Here is a 16,113-nt window from a genome sequence, read left to right as displayed (position 1 = left end):
AAAAAAAAAAAAAAAAAAAAAAAAAGGGTGGGGGGTAAGAAATCAACAATGCTCCATTAAAAAAAAACAAAAAACAGTTCTTATTTCCTCTAATCACTCTACGCTAATCTCATCCAATACTGCAATAAACGATTCCCAAAGCTTTGGGACAAAACCAGGAGCATCTAGTTCAAGTCCCTCCATTGAGGGAAACCAAGGACAGGGAGATGAAATTGACTTGCAACACTCATGCTATTTGACTGATGAAGAAATGTCCTGATGAACCCAGTAGGATATTGTTTTTTAAAGGTCTTTGAGGAAATTCACTCAACCATAGTAACAAAGCTCAGGGACAGATTCCCCATGTAAGAGCCAGTCCTTGTCATCATCAATTACTCTTTAGTTCCTGGAATGAAAAGAAGCAAAGGTCAAAATATATATGGAATATTTTTTGTGGCCGTAAGTGAAAAGGCCAAAGGAACTGGCAGTATGTTCTGCATGAAAGCAACACGGACAACACTAAGGAGACTTTTCACTTGTCAGTCTAGGCTTCCCTTTCTCCCAAGCACAAGCTAGAACGAGGCTTAACCATGTAGACATGCAGGAGGAGTTTGGAGTGAGACTGCAGGAGGAGTTCTGTTGAGAGATTTTAAGCCCTATAACACATAACTGTCAGGCCTCACTGTGAAATTTGCTGTGAAATTTCTTTTTCTATCAGTCTTTAAGATCTTGTCTTTCGGGATTAGTTTACATGAGATTTGACTGTGACCTTGCATTACCCTTCAAAGCTTCAGTTACCTAGTTTAGGGTCAGACTTTAGTGCGTATACATTTGTGATTGTGGAACATTAAATTCAACAAATTGGAAGGAATTAAGCATTCAGCAAGTGTTGAATATATTGATACCAGTTTGGATTTACAAAGCAACCACAGGGCTGTTTTGCTTTGTATTCAGGGTCTGTAGGTAGTTGAAAGATTTTGCTCTCCACACCCATTTCCACAGAGGGGAGGGCAAAGAAGCACAAAGCAGCATGAGGAGAGAGAAACAGTGGTTCTCAGGCAGGGGTGGTCTTCAAAGAGTCTCTGGCACTGGAGCCTACAAACTTGCATACTAACCACAGTAAAATCTGCCTTGATGCTTAAGGAGTCAGGACTCTAAATAAAAAATTATAAACATATATTTATTTACAAAAATAAATTATCCAGGAAACAAGATTCCCCATTTACAGTTTCTACAAAGCTAAATCTTATTCCCTTAATTTTTATCTTTTTTTTAAAAAATTATATTTTTAACACTGTTTTCCTGTTGTGGGGACCAACCAAATCAGAATTTTGGGGGTGCTTGTTGGTAAGGCATCCCTAGGCTCCATTCATAGCATGCTGGAGTAGAATTTTAACTGATAGCACTCCAAATCTGCTATTTAAATAAATCTCCCAGATAATCTTTGTGCATTGTTCTCATTCTTAAAGGTAAAATCTACTCTGTAAGCTTGACCTGAGAATTATAATGATTCAATGGCATACAAAGAATAAGAACAACACCAAAAAATCTACAGGCATCAAGTCTATGATAAAGTCATGCCCTTATACAAATAACCTGGTAGATGTCCATAGAAATCTATGCATACACAAATTTTCTAAAATTTCGTTCTCAGTGCATAAATTCTCTTCTTGCTTCATTTTTACAGATCATATAGTTGTTTTTGAGTCTGTGTCCGATTTTATACCAAATTAAGAGTAATCATTGTCCTTCTCTCTCTGACTCAGTTTTTATGAGTTTACTCTGCCCAAACTCAATATCCACTATATTGTGAGCCTCAAACTGAACAGAAAAACCAACATAAAATCTTTGTAAAAGGTCGTCATTATAACTAAATGTGCAAACACAAACAACCAGGAAAATTCACCCAAAATGTTGGAGAAGAGTTAAGCTTTGATAAGATCACTAATGACTCAAGCCAGCTGCACATCCAATTTTTCTCACCTTCACTCAGAAAAGCAGCTTTTGTGTAGTAGCCATGCCCCTTCCATGTTTAAATGTAACTTAAACTTGAGCACACTGGGCCCCATCTTCTCTTTGCAATAGAACTTACAATCTGAACAGTCTCGATGACAGAAGTCTGTAAACAAGCATTTTATGAATAGGTTCCAATTCCCAGCTGATAAATTTGTATATGGCATAACTGACAGAGGTTAGTTGGTAAAAGAGTTATAGATGCTTAAATCTTTCCATCGTGGGAAGAAAGAAATAGACATTTCAGATACATCCTAGCTAGTCTGGTGCCTACTGCCCCAAAGCTTTAATGTGGAAATGCCATTTTATACAGCACCATCACAAGAACAGGAGAGGCGAGACAGTGGACTTTGACTTTTAGGCAGCAAGAGGTCTAAAATCCTGCCTCCTATGAAGAGAAACAAATTTAAAACCATGCTGAGTAGCCAGACTCTAGTTTACTTTGTATGATCCATATTTCAATGTTATCTGCTAGAAAGGACATCGCTGGACTCTTATGTGATCAAATCCAGGCAGCTTTCATGTCAAAAAAACCATTCCCATTCGTAATGCACATCATTGACAGGGGACTCACTGGGAATTACCACCACCAGATCTGTGGACAAACAATAAGTGAAGGAGATAACCATAGGAAAGTAGTCTGCTCATTTACTGTGACATTGCTATTTAGTTCAAGCAAATTGTGAAAATACCACCAGCCTTAAAAATATGAATGTCCCATGACCTCACAATTTAACTTCTGGGAATTTAGGTTAAGCAGGTAATTAAATATGTTAAGTAAAGAAAGATGAACTATAGGGGCATTTGCAGTGGATCACTTTGTAAGATCAAGGAGTTAGAAGCCACTTGAATGTGCTAACAATGAAAAAATGTTCACATGTGGCTCACCCACACACCTGTGGAGGACAGTGCTGCCCTGAAGTCCTTAGGATACTTAATGCTCAGGAGATATTATTTAATAAAAAAAAAAAAAAGGAAATCTAACCCAGTGTTAGAACTGGTAGAATTCAGCATCTGAATACATATGAAAACTGATTTTTGGTGAATTTCCAGGGTTGCTAGTTTTGAGAATGCACCTCCAATGAAGGCTGAGTCTAACAGTTTCAAGAGAGCAGAGGTTGCGTGTGGATAGAAGGTAATCTACATGCCCAAAAAGGTTATAGTCACAAACTCTGCTATACCAACAATATTAAATCTTAGCCCTCAGACTAACATCCCCCTGCTCCTGCTGCCTGTGCCTTAGTCACAGAAAGATACTAGAGAGGGCATCAGAGGATGGGAGCCACACTTTGGTACTGCTATTCCTTTTTCTTTGTAGGTGACTGGATTATATCAGTGACCCCCATCTTTTCATTTTAAGATATAAAAATTAAATAATATATGAAGTATAAATTATATGAAGTTGACGACTAAAATAAATACAGGAGACTTCTAGAAGTTTCTAGCAGCATGATGGAGCAGACACTTTGACTAACATACCCCCACTTCAGAGAAATGCCCAAAAAGTCAAAATAAAATAATAAAAATAACCTATGACAGAAAGGCCAAAATCAAATGAAGGAAAGAACTAAACAGGTAAGGTAAGCACTACAGATGACCCTCGCTCTGAGGGTATTTACCTCAGAATGAATCTGAGCATCACTTTTCACAATCTAAGGGAACACTTGGCAGAACACAAAGATAAGCTCTCTAATTTGGGGTCCCCTAAAAGGGTTAGTCTGCATGCAAAGAGAAAGGGGCATCAAAGATCACATTCCCTTCATGATAAGGAAGAGAAAAAGCCCCCAAACTGAGAGCTTCAAGAACACAAGAGCTCAGAAAAAAGAAAGTGTAAAATTAGACTTGCAACTTTTTGGATATTAGAATTGTCAAGCATGGAATATAAAATAATTATTTTTAATATGCAAAAAATCCAACAAGTTTGAAAACATAACTAAAAAGATAAGATACTTAATAAAAGATGAACTATTTGTAAGATAATAGGACTTCTAGAAATGTCATAGGTTATTTTTATTATTTTATTTTGAATTTTTGGCCATTTCCTGAAGAGGAGGGTGTTAGTCAAAGTGTCTGGTCCATTGTGCTGCCAGAAACTTCTAGAAGTCTCCTGTAATGATTTTAGTCAACTCCACATAATTTATACTTCATATGTTACTTAATTTGTAAAAACTTAAAATGAAAAGATGGGGGTCACTGATATAATGAGCTTATAATTCCAAAGACTGTCTTTGGAATTATAATCTCATTTTATCAGAGTTTTTACATATATAGCTTATAGAGAATCGATGAATTTGGAACTAGATCTATAGAAATTATCAGAACAAAATGCAGAGACAGAGATGAGAAATACAAAAAACTAGTCTGGTAATATAGACAATAGGGTGGGAAGGTAAAGAATATATATTTCAGGAAATCTGGAAGGAAATAAGAATATGAGAAATAAGATTTGAAGAATTAATGAATAAAAATTTCCTCAGTTGCATACTATTTACACTATTCATGTATTGTTTTATATGTTCTAAACTGAATAGCATTAATAAATAATTTTAATAGTCACAGAATAGCAAATTCCAGAATACTAAAGACAAGGAAACCATCTTAAAAACAGAGGAGTAAGTGGTGGAATAAATTACCTGCAAGAAATAACAACTCCATTGAGAGTTGTTAGATTAAACCTGCAGGAGGTCATTGGCCTGAGGCTGTCTCCTACATAACTAGTTGCAACCTAAGTTAGTACATAAAAGAATCAAAACCCAACTCAGGAATCTAATTTTGGTAAAAAATAGTCAATAGCCATGTCTCGGTCAAACACAAACAGCCAGCTGATTTGAAGACCAGGTCCAAATGAGACAAAGGCCCATCTGTGAACAGCCCAGCTGTTCTGTGCTTTGTTTTTTATTCTGTTCTTAAGTGCTCACTGTCGGGTTGCAGCGGACAGCTGTCGAACCTCTTTTGGTTCTAAGTGCTGTCCAGTTCATAAATTGTTCTTTGCTCAAATAAATTCTGCTAAGTTGAATTTGGCAAAGGTTTTTCATTTAAGAGATTACTTCTTAAAAGTAACAATGGAAAAATGACAACATGTGGATGGAGAAAGACTAATGCATCAACCAAAGTATGTAGGCTCAGTGACACTATCTTTCAAAAACAAAGGCACAGTAAAGACATCTTAAGAAAAAGAAAACCAGAGTCATTGCTTAGCAGAACCATGGCATCATCCTCTTAGTTAGGCATGGTATTCAAATCTAAGGTCAGGATGCTAGGTGCTCTTCTGACGAGACTTTGTTTCAAGGCCCTTTCAGTAAGCTATAAAGTACCTGTATGTATGTATACATACATACACATATACATAAGCAAATATAAATGTATGTGCGCACATATATTCACGCACATGCTCCTAACACAGGAATTACCCATTCAAACAACTACACATATTGTAGAAATTATAAATGTACATCGATTGCTCCAATTCCAATTCATCCCTGCCTTGCCTCATTCAATATTTGTATGTCCCATCTTTCATAGTAACAAACTCAGCTCCCAGTGTTGACACATTTACTCACCTGTTTGATCCTATAATACATCTTAATGTTTCCAAATTTTTCTTTTCCTGTCCCACTATAGAAACCAAAATCCACTCTAAAGAACTCCAACTTAAACGAGGGGTAAAGGAGAGAGGGCAGGAAGAGGGCAAGAGACCATACACCATGCTGTGCTTCAGGAGAAGAACCAAACAGGCTGAGAACAATGACGAAAATCAAAAGCTGAAAAAGAAAGAATCAAACTAGAAGACAAAGCTTGAAAGGGCAGAAGGAGGGAGAAGGTCCCACCAAATGACTTTGACCCCACTGTCAGAGTGGCCCCTGGCCACTGGGCTCAAGTCTGATCAGCCAGGCCAAGCAGCCCCCCTTTGGAGAAGGTGACAGATCCCACCCTCTCGGAGGAAAAGGCCAGCTCTGCTGAGACAGAGAGTGCACTAAAGCTTCTACTGACAACTCTTTGTCCTTGTCCTGCAAGGCCCAAGAGGAGGAGCCGGCCGAGGAGGAGCCGGCCAAGGAGGAGCCTAAACAAGCCCAGGTGCCCGCTGCTGCTGTCACTCTGCTGAGCCAAGGCAACAGTCCTGCCCCTATCCGAGACTGCCCAGAGAAGCCAGGCCCAAGAGAAGACAGAAGCCCAGATGAGGCCAACCTAAGGAAAGTGTCCCCAAGATGTGGGTAGAGAGGAAGAATGTGAGCTCACCTGGAACATGCCTGACCTTCCAGGATGGCTTCCCCTCTCCGGAGCCCTGTCTCTCCTGCCCACTCTGAACTCCACTCTGAAGTTTCCTTTCCTGTCCTGCTTGCCTCTGTCAATCTGTCCTCTCCCACCCAATAGCCTTCTTTCTCTCAGTGTGGCAAACATTTTTTTTTTTTTAAAAAGGAAAGGTCCCAAATCTCAAAAAGTCTGGAACACTTTCTCTGTTTCCTGGTGTTATTATGGTGAGTTTTTGGTAATGATGGTCCAATTATTCAGAGAAATTCTTGCACTGTATCCCAATGTTTTGATCTGGTGCATGTGGGCCTTGGGAGTCTGCTTTCCTCTCTCTCTCTTTGATCCAAGTGTATGTGCAATGTTCCCTTCATCTGAGGACTCCAAAATATTGAGTGCATTCAAAGCCACTTTTGTTTTCCTCAGTTTCAATGTGATGAAATGAACAACAAGGGAAAAAATGTTAAAACTCAGTTTGTTTTTAAAATAAATAAATAAAGCAAATGTGCCAATTAAAGTAGACAGTATACAGTCAAATTCTGTTTTCATAAGGTACTTGGATTAGTGTAAAAAAATTTCTGTCCATGTGGTTATGGAATTCACTGGAAATAAAATTGGGGTTAATTTGTTTAGTTTGCATTCAATTTTAGTTTTTCTTTTCATTCCAACCTAGTTGAATTTATTATTTTGAATATGTACACATTAAAATTCTTCTAAAAACAAAACCTATGCCAAAAAAAAAAAAAAAAGGTATGAGACATGGCATCCTGTCCAGTTTCTTCTCCTGTAATAGCCACTGCCACTTGTAGGCAGCAAAACCTTGTGGAATTAAAACATAGTTAAATTACTCTTCTTGTATGTTTTGGCAATTAGTTGCAGGTATATGAATTTTTTTTCATTTCTTGTTCTTATACAAGAAGTAGTATATGATACATACAGTTTTAATTTTGCTTCTTAGGGAAACATTTTTAATCTAAAAATTGCAAACCTTAAAAAAGAAAAAATGATAAAATTAGAAAATATATAGAACTAAATTCTAATGATGATTCTGAATATGAAAACATAGGAACACTGAAGCATGTGTCTGAAGAAGTTCCAAGACCATCAGAATAGAAACAAAGAGAACAAAAAGAAGCAGGAAATGAGAACAGAGTGACTGGAATAAAAACCAAACATACAACAGAGGGGATTAAGGCAGACCAAAGTCATTCTTGAACAGAAGAATAAAATTTACAAAAATGTTTTGAGAAAAAAAATTGGGAGAGAGAGAAGAATAATTAAATTATATTCAGAATGAAAGGATGAAATAAATGCAAGTGCTTTTGCAAAAGTCTAAAAATGTAGCGAAAGAATTTTTTAATAACTTGATGGTAACAGATAAATTACTTCAAAAACTACACCCAAGACTGACTTGTGGACAAATGGAAAGGCTTAATAATATCCTGATTGTTGAACATTTAAGATCATTAAATAAAAATATTTCTTAATAGGAAAATCAGGATGGTATTTATTTACCCATAAATTCCACCAAATATTTTTAGTCACAACATTGCCCAAATTATATCAAAGGACTGTAAAAGAGAATATTTGCCAAACGAATTTTTTGATGGGACACACAACATGATTTTGATGTCAAAACTTGAGACAAGGACATGACAAAAAAATTATAGTATATACTTATAGCTATATGTTTTGGAGACTGTTAACTGTCTCCCAGCTTGAACTTTTCCTTTGTTTCCTTTAGTACTAGAAATTTGCACAGAAGTTTGTATAACCCAGGCTTATAGCCACTTGGCCCAGAAAATAATTTTCTGCCTCTCTTGTAGCTAATATTAGCCATGGAATTAACTGGATGAATGACACATTAATGGATAAGAGGAGGGAAATTTCCTGGTTATCTTTTCAAGAAGAATGTTCAGGACTCTCTGACTGTTTCAATTGTGAGAAACAGTGATGATTTGGGAGCCAAATACATAATATACAAAGCTGCCAGGCTTTGGAGGTTAATATTGAGTTGCACAGGGCATACTTTCCTATCAATATGAACAGATGTCGTACATTAGCACCTGAATGCTATACTTAACACTTTCATCTGCAAAACAGAAAGATGGGATTCCTGTAGCATGTAAAAATGATACACAGACAGAGACATCTGCCATGAACTACTCCCAAAATTACTCCCATAGACCACTTCCTACTCCAGACAGGAAAGCACAGTCTATTTTATGTATTCTATATATGTTGGGTCTTTTTGTTACTGCACCTTGGTTCCTAGACTAATTAATACAAAACAGGTGAAAAAATCTTGAATATATTAAGAAACTTATGGAACTCAGCAAAAACTTAAAAGATGATAAGTTGGGTTTAACTCAGGGTGTGCAAAGTAGTTTAATAAAAGACACTTTATTGATACATTTCATCCCATTAGCAGATCCAAAAATAAAAATAGCATAAAATGGTCTCAATATTTTTTTAAAAAGTACTAGGTAACATTCAAATTTTTAGCAAAGTAAGGACTGATAAAACTCAAAAAAGAATAGGTATAAAAATATACACAATACTCAGTGTGTCACATTAAAATATTGCCTCTAAGATTAAAATCTGTGGCAGTGGTACATGCCTATAATCTCAATTTATTGGGAGGCTGAGACAGGAGGATCACAAGTGCTAGGCCCTTAGCAATTTAGTGAGATTCTATCTCAAAAACAAACAAACAAACAAACAAACAAACAAAAAACTGGGGATGTAGCTTAGCAACCCTGGGTTAAATCCCCAATACTAAAAAACAAACAAACAAATCACAAAGTACCTACATTAACTTCTTTTAAATGCTTTATTGGAAGTGGAAGTAGCAATAAGAGAAATAGAAAGAAAACTGTCATTTACCGAAGATAAGTCTATATAATAAGACTAGAGAATTTACAGATAAAGTATTATATGATGCCTTAACAAAGAGTTTTATGAACTTTCTGGGTAATTTGTTTTCCTTAGAGTTATCCAGATACAAATTGAAGTTCTTCTACACATCAGAAAATTAAATTTAAAAAGATACTATTTATAATAGCATCAAAATGATCAAAATGTAAATTCCCCAAGGATAAATACTTGATTGAAAAACTTTAAGGACTCTCCTTCCTCCCACAAAAGATATCTCATGTTCAGAGATAGGATGACTAAAACTATCATAAGATAAATTCTTAATGAACTGATCTTTCAATTCAATTTCAGTCAAAATTCCAATCCAAAAACCCAGCACATTCTGTCTGCCTGTGTTGTTGTCTTGTGGGTAAAATGAACTGATTCTAAAATGTAAATGGAGGAACAAAGGGCCATGAATACTCAATATATTTTTTAGAAAGAGAAAACAATTTTCATTTCAATTTACCAGAAATGAGGGATTATTATGGAACATAAGGATTAGGAGTGTATGGTATGGGAATATCAAAGAGGTGCAATTTATTTCAGAATTGTGCTACCCATCAGTGTGGAGAGCAAGAACCTTCAACATAGGTCTGAGACCAACTTTTAAGTTAGTCATTTGGAAAAGGGAATCAGATCCTTACCTCACACCATAAACAATGATCAATGAGACTTCAAGTAGAATATAAAATTATCAAAGTTAGAAGATAGCCTAAGAAATGATATTTCTGATCTGGTTTGGGGGGGAAGACTTTTAATCTAATCCACAGAATACTTCTAAAGTTGCATCAGGAGGCGTTGAAATGGTGTTTACAGTTCTGTGTTACCAAGTAATGAAAGAAAAGAGACACTCCACAGGGAGCAAAAAGGGTGCTCAAAATCTAACTTGGGCAAATTTACGGTGTTTGTGGACAGTGTAGGAGAAGAACACACAACCCAGGCCTCCTATACAAGGTCTTATGGCACTCCAGTGGGCCTGGCCACCTTCTCTGACATGGATTGTTTGCAGTAGGTGACATTAGGAAAAATGTAATTGACACTCATCAGCAGGAAATATAATTCACTGAATTATCTCACTTCTGCATAAATAAAAAAAAAGAAATATTGGAGGTTAATATTGAGTCGCACAGGGCATACTTTCCTATCAATATGAACAGATGTCGTACATTAGCACCTGAATGCTACACTTAACAATTTCATCTGCAAAACAGAAAGAAGGGATTCCTGTAGCATGTAAAAATGATACACAGACAGAGACATCTGCCATGAACTACTCCCCAAATTATTTGGTGATCAGACAATGAATCATGGAGACACCATTACAAGCTGAGGCTAGAGGACATAAGAATTTTCCCTCCAGGCCAGGACACATTAGCTGGTGACCTCACAGTCACTGACATAAATATTTTAACCCTATCCTTCCTCATAGGCTCTACCTGCTCAAAGAGGAAATATATAAATCCAGAGCACTGTACAGACTCTGTCTCTTCTTTCTGTTCTTTGCCTTTCCCACTTTCCTTTTTCCTCTCTTTTACCCCCCTCCTCCTCTTTCTGCCTTTCCTTTTTCCTAATCTTCCCCTTCCCTTTTTTCTTCTTATTTTGTGAAAACAAAAACTACTGGCAAGTTAAAGTAGAAAAATTCTTTTCTTAATGGGAAGATAGAAAAAACTTTGAATATGGAGCATATTGTACATGAGTCTTAATAAATAAAAAATGTGAGTCCAATGTGTTTCCAATATCAGATGCTTATTTTATTCTCAGGCGCCTAGGACAATTTTTCTCTGCATGCTAGAAAGAGAAGAAAGTCTTATTTTCCCTATCTAAATAATTTCAGGCATTCCACAGATCAATAAACTATGGCTGACATAAAGCAATGATTATTTCATAAGGACAAGTCCTTGTGAAATAATCATAAAGTCTAGACTTATAGCTGTGACTTCTTTTATAATGACAGCAGACAAGAAACACGAATTGCTTTCTTTCCTACAAAAACAATTTTGCAGTACTACATAGGAGAACGCTGAAAACTCAGTTTTAATAACTGTCCTGAGACCACATTGACCTCCACTTTTGAGTTTCTAATTTATAAGTTGAAGAATGTGGATCTTGATCCAGGTTACTTATCAGCCCCTCTTCTCTTTCAGTTTCAGTGTTTCCTGCTAATTTGACTCAGCTTGATCACACAACTGAGGGTACCTATCCAGCCAAGCTAGTGATTTTGGAAGATGCTGGGTGAGATCATCAGCTAGCATTAGGACAAAAGAGGGTTCTTGAGGTTAGAAAGTCACCAAGGTTGGGGCTGGGGTTGTGGCTCAGTGGTAGAGCACTAGCCTAGCATGTGTATGTGCGAGGCACTGGGTTCAAGCCTCAGCACCACATAAAAATAAAAATTAATAAATGTACTCTGTCCAACTACAACTAAAAAAGAGTTAAAAAAAAGAAAGTCACCAAGGTTAAATGGGATATCATATCTGCTTGTATTCACTCTATGTGCATTTAAATCTATACAGTGCTTTTTAAAAAAAAAGAAAAGAAAAGAAAACTATTCTAAAGATTTTCTTTTAAACATCATTTCCATTTTGGTAGCCTTTTCTCCTATATCTTGCTGGCTTCTAGGCTGGCCCTTTATAAATGAAGACAAAAGAAGATACACAAATGGATGACAAGTGTATGAAAAATGCTCAGCATCTCTAATCACTAGGGCATTGCAAATCAGAACCCCAAAGAGATATCATCTCACCCCAGTTAGAATGGCTATTATCAGAAACACACACACACACACACACACACACACAAATAAATGCTGGCAAAGACACAGAGAATGGGGACTCTCATGCATTGATGGGAGAATGTAGATGGCACAGCTAGTATGGAAAACAGTATGGAGATTCCCCAAAAAACTAGACATAGAATTACCATTTGACCCAGAAGTCCTACTATGGGGTACATATCTAGAAGAACTGAAATCAGTACGTGGAAAGACACATCTGTATTCACATGTTCTTTGCAGCACTATTCACAAAAGCCAAGATAGCAGCTTAGGTGTCCACTGATAGATAAAAAGCTAAAGAAAATGTGGTATATTTACATAATAGGACACTACACAGCCATAAAAGGAATAGAATTCTGTTGTTTGGTGGAAACATAGATGAGCCTGGAGAACATTATTAGGTCAAGTAAAATAATCAGGCACAGAAGGAGAAATATGGCATAATCTCACCTATGTGTGGAAGTTTAAAAAAAAAGTTGCTCTCAGAGAAGTAGAGAGTACAATCTTGGTTACCAGAGGCTGAGAAGGAAGGGTAGGGCATAAGGGAATGGAGAGAGGATGGTTGGCAGGTCCTGGGGTCAGACAGGAGGGACATCTCATAATATTCTGCAGCACAGTAGGGTATTGTGGATGACAACAATTAATTGTATATTTCAGAACAGTTTGTGGAGAGGATTTCTGAATGGCCCCAATGCACACAAATGACCTGAGGTGACGGAAATGCCAGTCACTCTGATCTGATGATGATACATTGTATAGAGGTATTGAAATATCACATTGAACCTCTTAAATATATATAATTATCATGTTTCAATTAAAAATGAAAATATATATTAAGTAAGCTCACACTCCTTGTGTAGGCACCTGGCTGCTCTCTTCTGGGACTGCCTTGGGCTCCTGTGGGCTCCTTTGAGACCAGATTATGCAGGCATTGGACAAGGACTGTAGGGAATGGTCTGTGTCATCTGTTTGGCCTGGAAGTGACCATACTCTCCATGGAAAGCGCTCACAGTCCTCAGGTGATCTCTACCTCTGAGTGGGCTTCGGGGGCTTCCCACTTTCTATCTCTTCTCTTGTTTCTTGAGCGGTTCCCTCTCACACTGCGCTACCTGGAACTTCACAGGGTGCCAGAAGCAACACAGGCATGGAACTCAGAAGACTGGGGTGGGGTCAAAGAGGGAGCTACAAGAAGAATAGTCAGGCTGGCCAATCTTTTGAGATACTAAGTTTTTGGGTAATCAGACTTATGGCTCCGGTGACCTCCACCCTCTGGTGGCTTGCCTTTGTCATGTCAGGTCTTGACATGTGATGAAAGAGATTTTGCAGATGGAACTCAGATTATGGGACTGAAACAGGGAGGTTATTGGGAGAACACAATATAATCACATGAGATTTTAAAAACAGAACTTTCTCCACTCATAGGCAGAAGAAAGACACATTAGAAAAGAAAGTGAAGTGGCTCAAACACATGAGAAGGACTCAGCCTTGAAGGGGTCTTCACTAGTTGGGACTCTCCAGGGCAACAGAATCAACAGGATGCATATTCATACCAAAAGAGATGGGGTATAAGGAACTAGGCCACATCATTGTGGAGGCTGACAAGTCCCACGATCTGCAGAGTGAGCCTCCATGCTTGGGACCCATGAGAGCTGACAGTTTAGTTCTAGCCCAAGGTCCAGCAGGCTTAAGACCAAGAAAGAGTCAATATTTCAGTCTGTGTCCAAAGGCAAGAAAAATCCCATGTGCTAGTTCAAAGGGCGATCAGCCTTTTGCTCTATTAAGGTCTTCAACAGGCTGAATGAGGCTTACCCACAAGAGGGAGGGCAATCCACTTCACTAGTTCACACATTTAAATGTAAATCTCATACAAAAACATGCTCACAGATACAACCAGAAAAATATTTGGCCAAATTTCTAGTCACCCTTTGGCCTAGTCATATTGACACTTGAAATGAGTCATCATAGGTACCATGAGGTAGGGAATAGGGACAGCCTCGAGAAGCTGAGAACATCATCCATCTGACAGCCAGGAAGGAAAGGGGGAGGCTATAGCCCCTCAGAGCTGGGGCAATAATCTGAATGAGTCTAGATGAGGATCTTCCCAGTCACCTCTAAGATCTGCCAGGTAAGAGCACAGATGACCAACACTTTGATTTTGGCCTTGTGAGACCACAAGGCAGCACCACCTCCTAGCTTCAGTATACATAGATACTATCAAAAGTAAGTGATCACACATTTTAATATCCAAATAGTCTTGCAGGACAACATATATGAAGCCAAGATTATTCCAGACAAATTGAGAAGTGTAGTCACCTGAGCAAAAAGGCTCTTTTCTCTGTTTTACCCTATTGACCACAATCTCTTCTCTGGTGTTCTATCTATGAGGGGTCCCAACATGCTTGGACTGGTGTGTGGGAAGGGGCTGGGGGATATGCACCATTAATCAACTGCTATATTGTGTTCTGGGGGCACAGAACTCATATTATCAAGTGTACACTTGCATGTGGCTGACTTGCAGCCATATAACTAGAAACTGATCAAGCCAGAACTAGAACCCCAGTTCTTCTGAGTTCCATGCCTGTGTTGCTGCTGGAACACTGTGAAGTTCCAGGTAGCCACAGTGTAGGCTCCCCGAGGCCAATACCTCTCATTGTTGGCTGCACTAGAGCTAGGTTCTCAAAACTTCCCCACTGGACACTTTACCTCTCTCCCATCCCCAGGAAATCTGATGATTAAACTCAAGCTCTTTCTAAAAGTCAGGCTTCATCTGGAACAAAAGAAATTACTGTGAACCAGAGCAAAAATAAAGAAAAAATAAAATGTAACCTCGGCTGAACTTTGTTAATGAGAAATAAATTCAACAACGGTCTAGCCATTGCTTGTCATTTGAAAGGAAGGCAATGCTTGCTTTCGGGTGGGCAGGTGGGAGAGAGGGGTTTGGAGCTTAGTCCTGGACACCCCTTTGTCTTCACAGTGGTATCTCCCTGGATCCTTGTTTGGGTCCCACCTCAGAGTCTGAGGCCACTGCTGTCTGTTTACTCTTCAGAAAGAGCCATACATGCAGATTTTATTGCCATAAATGATCAGGTATAATTTTATAAGGCAAGCTCAGAAAATATTGCAGCCTCTCCCCCACCGCACCCCCCTGAGAGTGGTTTATTAAGTTAAAAAAGGAAGAAATGTGCCTTCAAACAAACAGACTAAATTAGACCTTTCAAAACACTTGTCATTAAAAGATGGTTTGTTGAAACTTCAGACAGGTTAAACGTATGCCACTATTTGAGTGAAAAAATTAGCTTTCCAGGGTTGCAATTACAACGCTACTTAGTTGCCATGGTGATCACACAGCATATGGATTTTGTCAGATAAAGACATCAGGGGTGGTGAGAAGGGACAGTGTATTTTTTGAATCACCACATGCCAAGTGTCAATTCTTTGGCAGTTCTCTTGCGAAAAAAAAAATTAAAGGAAAAAATGTATTTGGGTTGGGAAGGGGGTTGGGAAGAGGAGCTTTAGAAGAATAAAAAAGGGATGATTACCAGAAATATTTAAAGAAAATCTGAATTTAAAATAACTTGAACACTAATGCCAAATTGTGTAATAAGAACTCCTTCGGGTTTTAATGTTAGCAGCCCCTAGCGCGAGGGGCCTTGAGAGAGGCTGTGGTATTTCCCCACCTCACTCTACAAACATATTCTGATAACGGTGGCCAATCCATCCGAATTCATCTTCCCCCATAGTTTCTCTTATTTTCACATGTCATGTTGCTTGAATGTTTCTTTCCCTATTTTAACTGTATGTCTAGGGTTATTTTTGTTAGCAATCTTGTCAATCTCCTCAGTCAGGATAATAACTACAAAGTAGAATAAGAATGTCCCTGTGCTGAAGACACAAGACTGAAAGATGGGGAAATGGTCCTCAGTGAACTTCTTCCTGTAACAAGAAGGGGAAAAAAAAGCCCATAAAAGTGTCCCATAAATTCTAATAAAACTTAGAATTCTCAACTTACAGTTATCTTCATTCGTCATTCAGAATGTACACACTCCTAACGATTACATCTGCTCTGTCAGCATGACAATGACATTGAAAGATGGAGCCACATCTCTGTCCCCAGCAGTGCCACAGGAAGACTCAGAGCTGGCTAGCCTGGGTCCACTGTTCTCAGGCACTAGCTGCATTCTCTGAGT

At 38.1% G+C, this 16,113-nt stretch overlaps 1 protein-coding gene and 1 long non-coding RNA gene across 2 annotated transcripts in view; both read right to left on the bottom strand.

Moving 5' to 3' along the window:
- The window catches only part of LOC125615524, a 13,647-nt gene extending 7,342 nt beyond the window's left edge, over nt 1-6,305 (bottom strand). The window contains exons 1-2 of the long non-coding RNA XR_007346133.1: nt 6,292-6,305; nt 5,377-5,383 (exon numbers count right to left, since the gene is read on the bottom strand). This is a non-coding gene — a long non-coding RNA (uncharacterized LOC125615524). The remainder of the gene's footprint in view (nt 1-5,376; nt 5,384-6,291) is intronic.
- The window catches only part of Sash1 (SAM and SH3 domain containing 1), an 899,535-nt gene that overhangs the window by 455,163 nt on the left and 428,259 nt on the right, over nt 1-16,113 (bottom strand). The window lies entirely within an intron of this gene.

This window comes from Marmota marmota, unplaced genomic scaffold (genome assembly GCF_001458135.2).
Source record: "Marmota marmota marmota unplaced genomic scaffold, marMar, whole genome shotgun sequence".
NCBI classification, from domain to species: Eukaryota; Metazoa; Chordata; class Mammalia; order Rodentia; family Sciuridae; genus Marmota; species Marmota marmota.
This window is presented reverse-complemented; position numbering and strand designations above follow the sequence as displayed.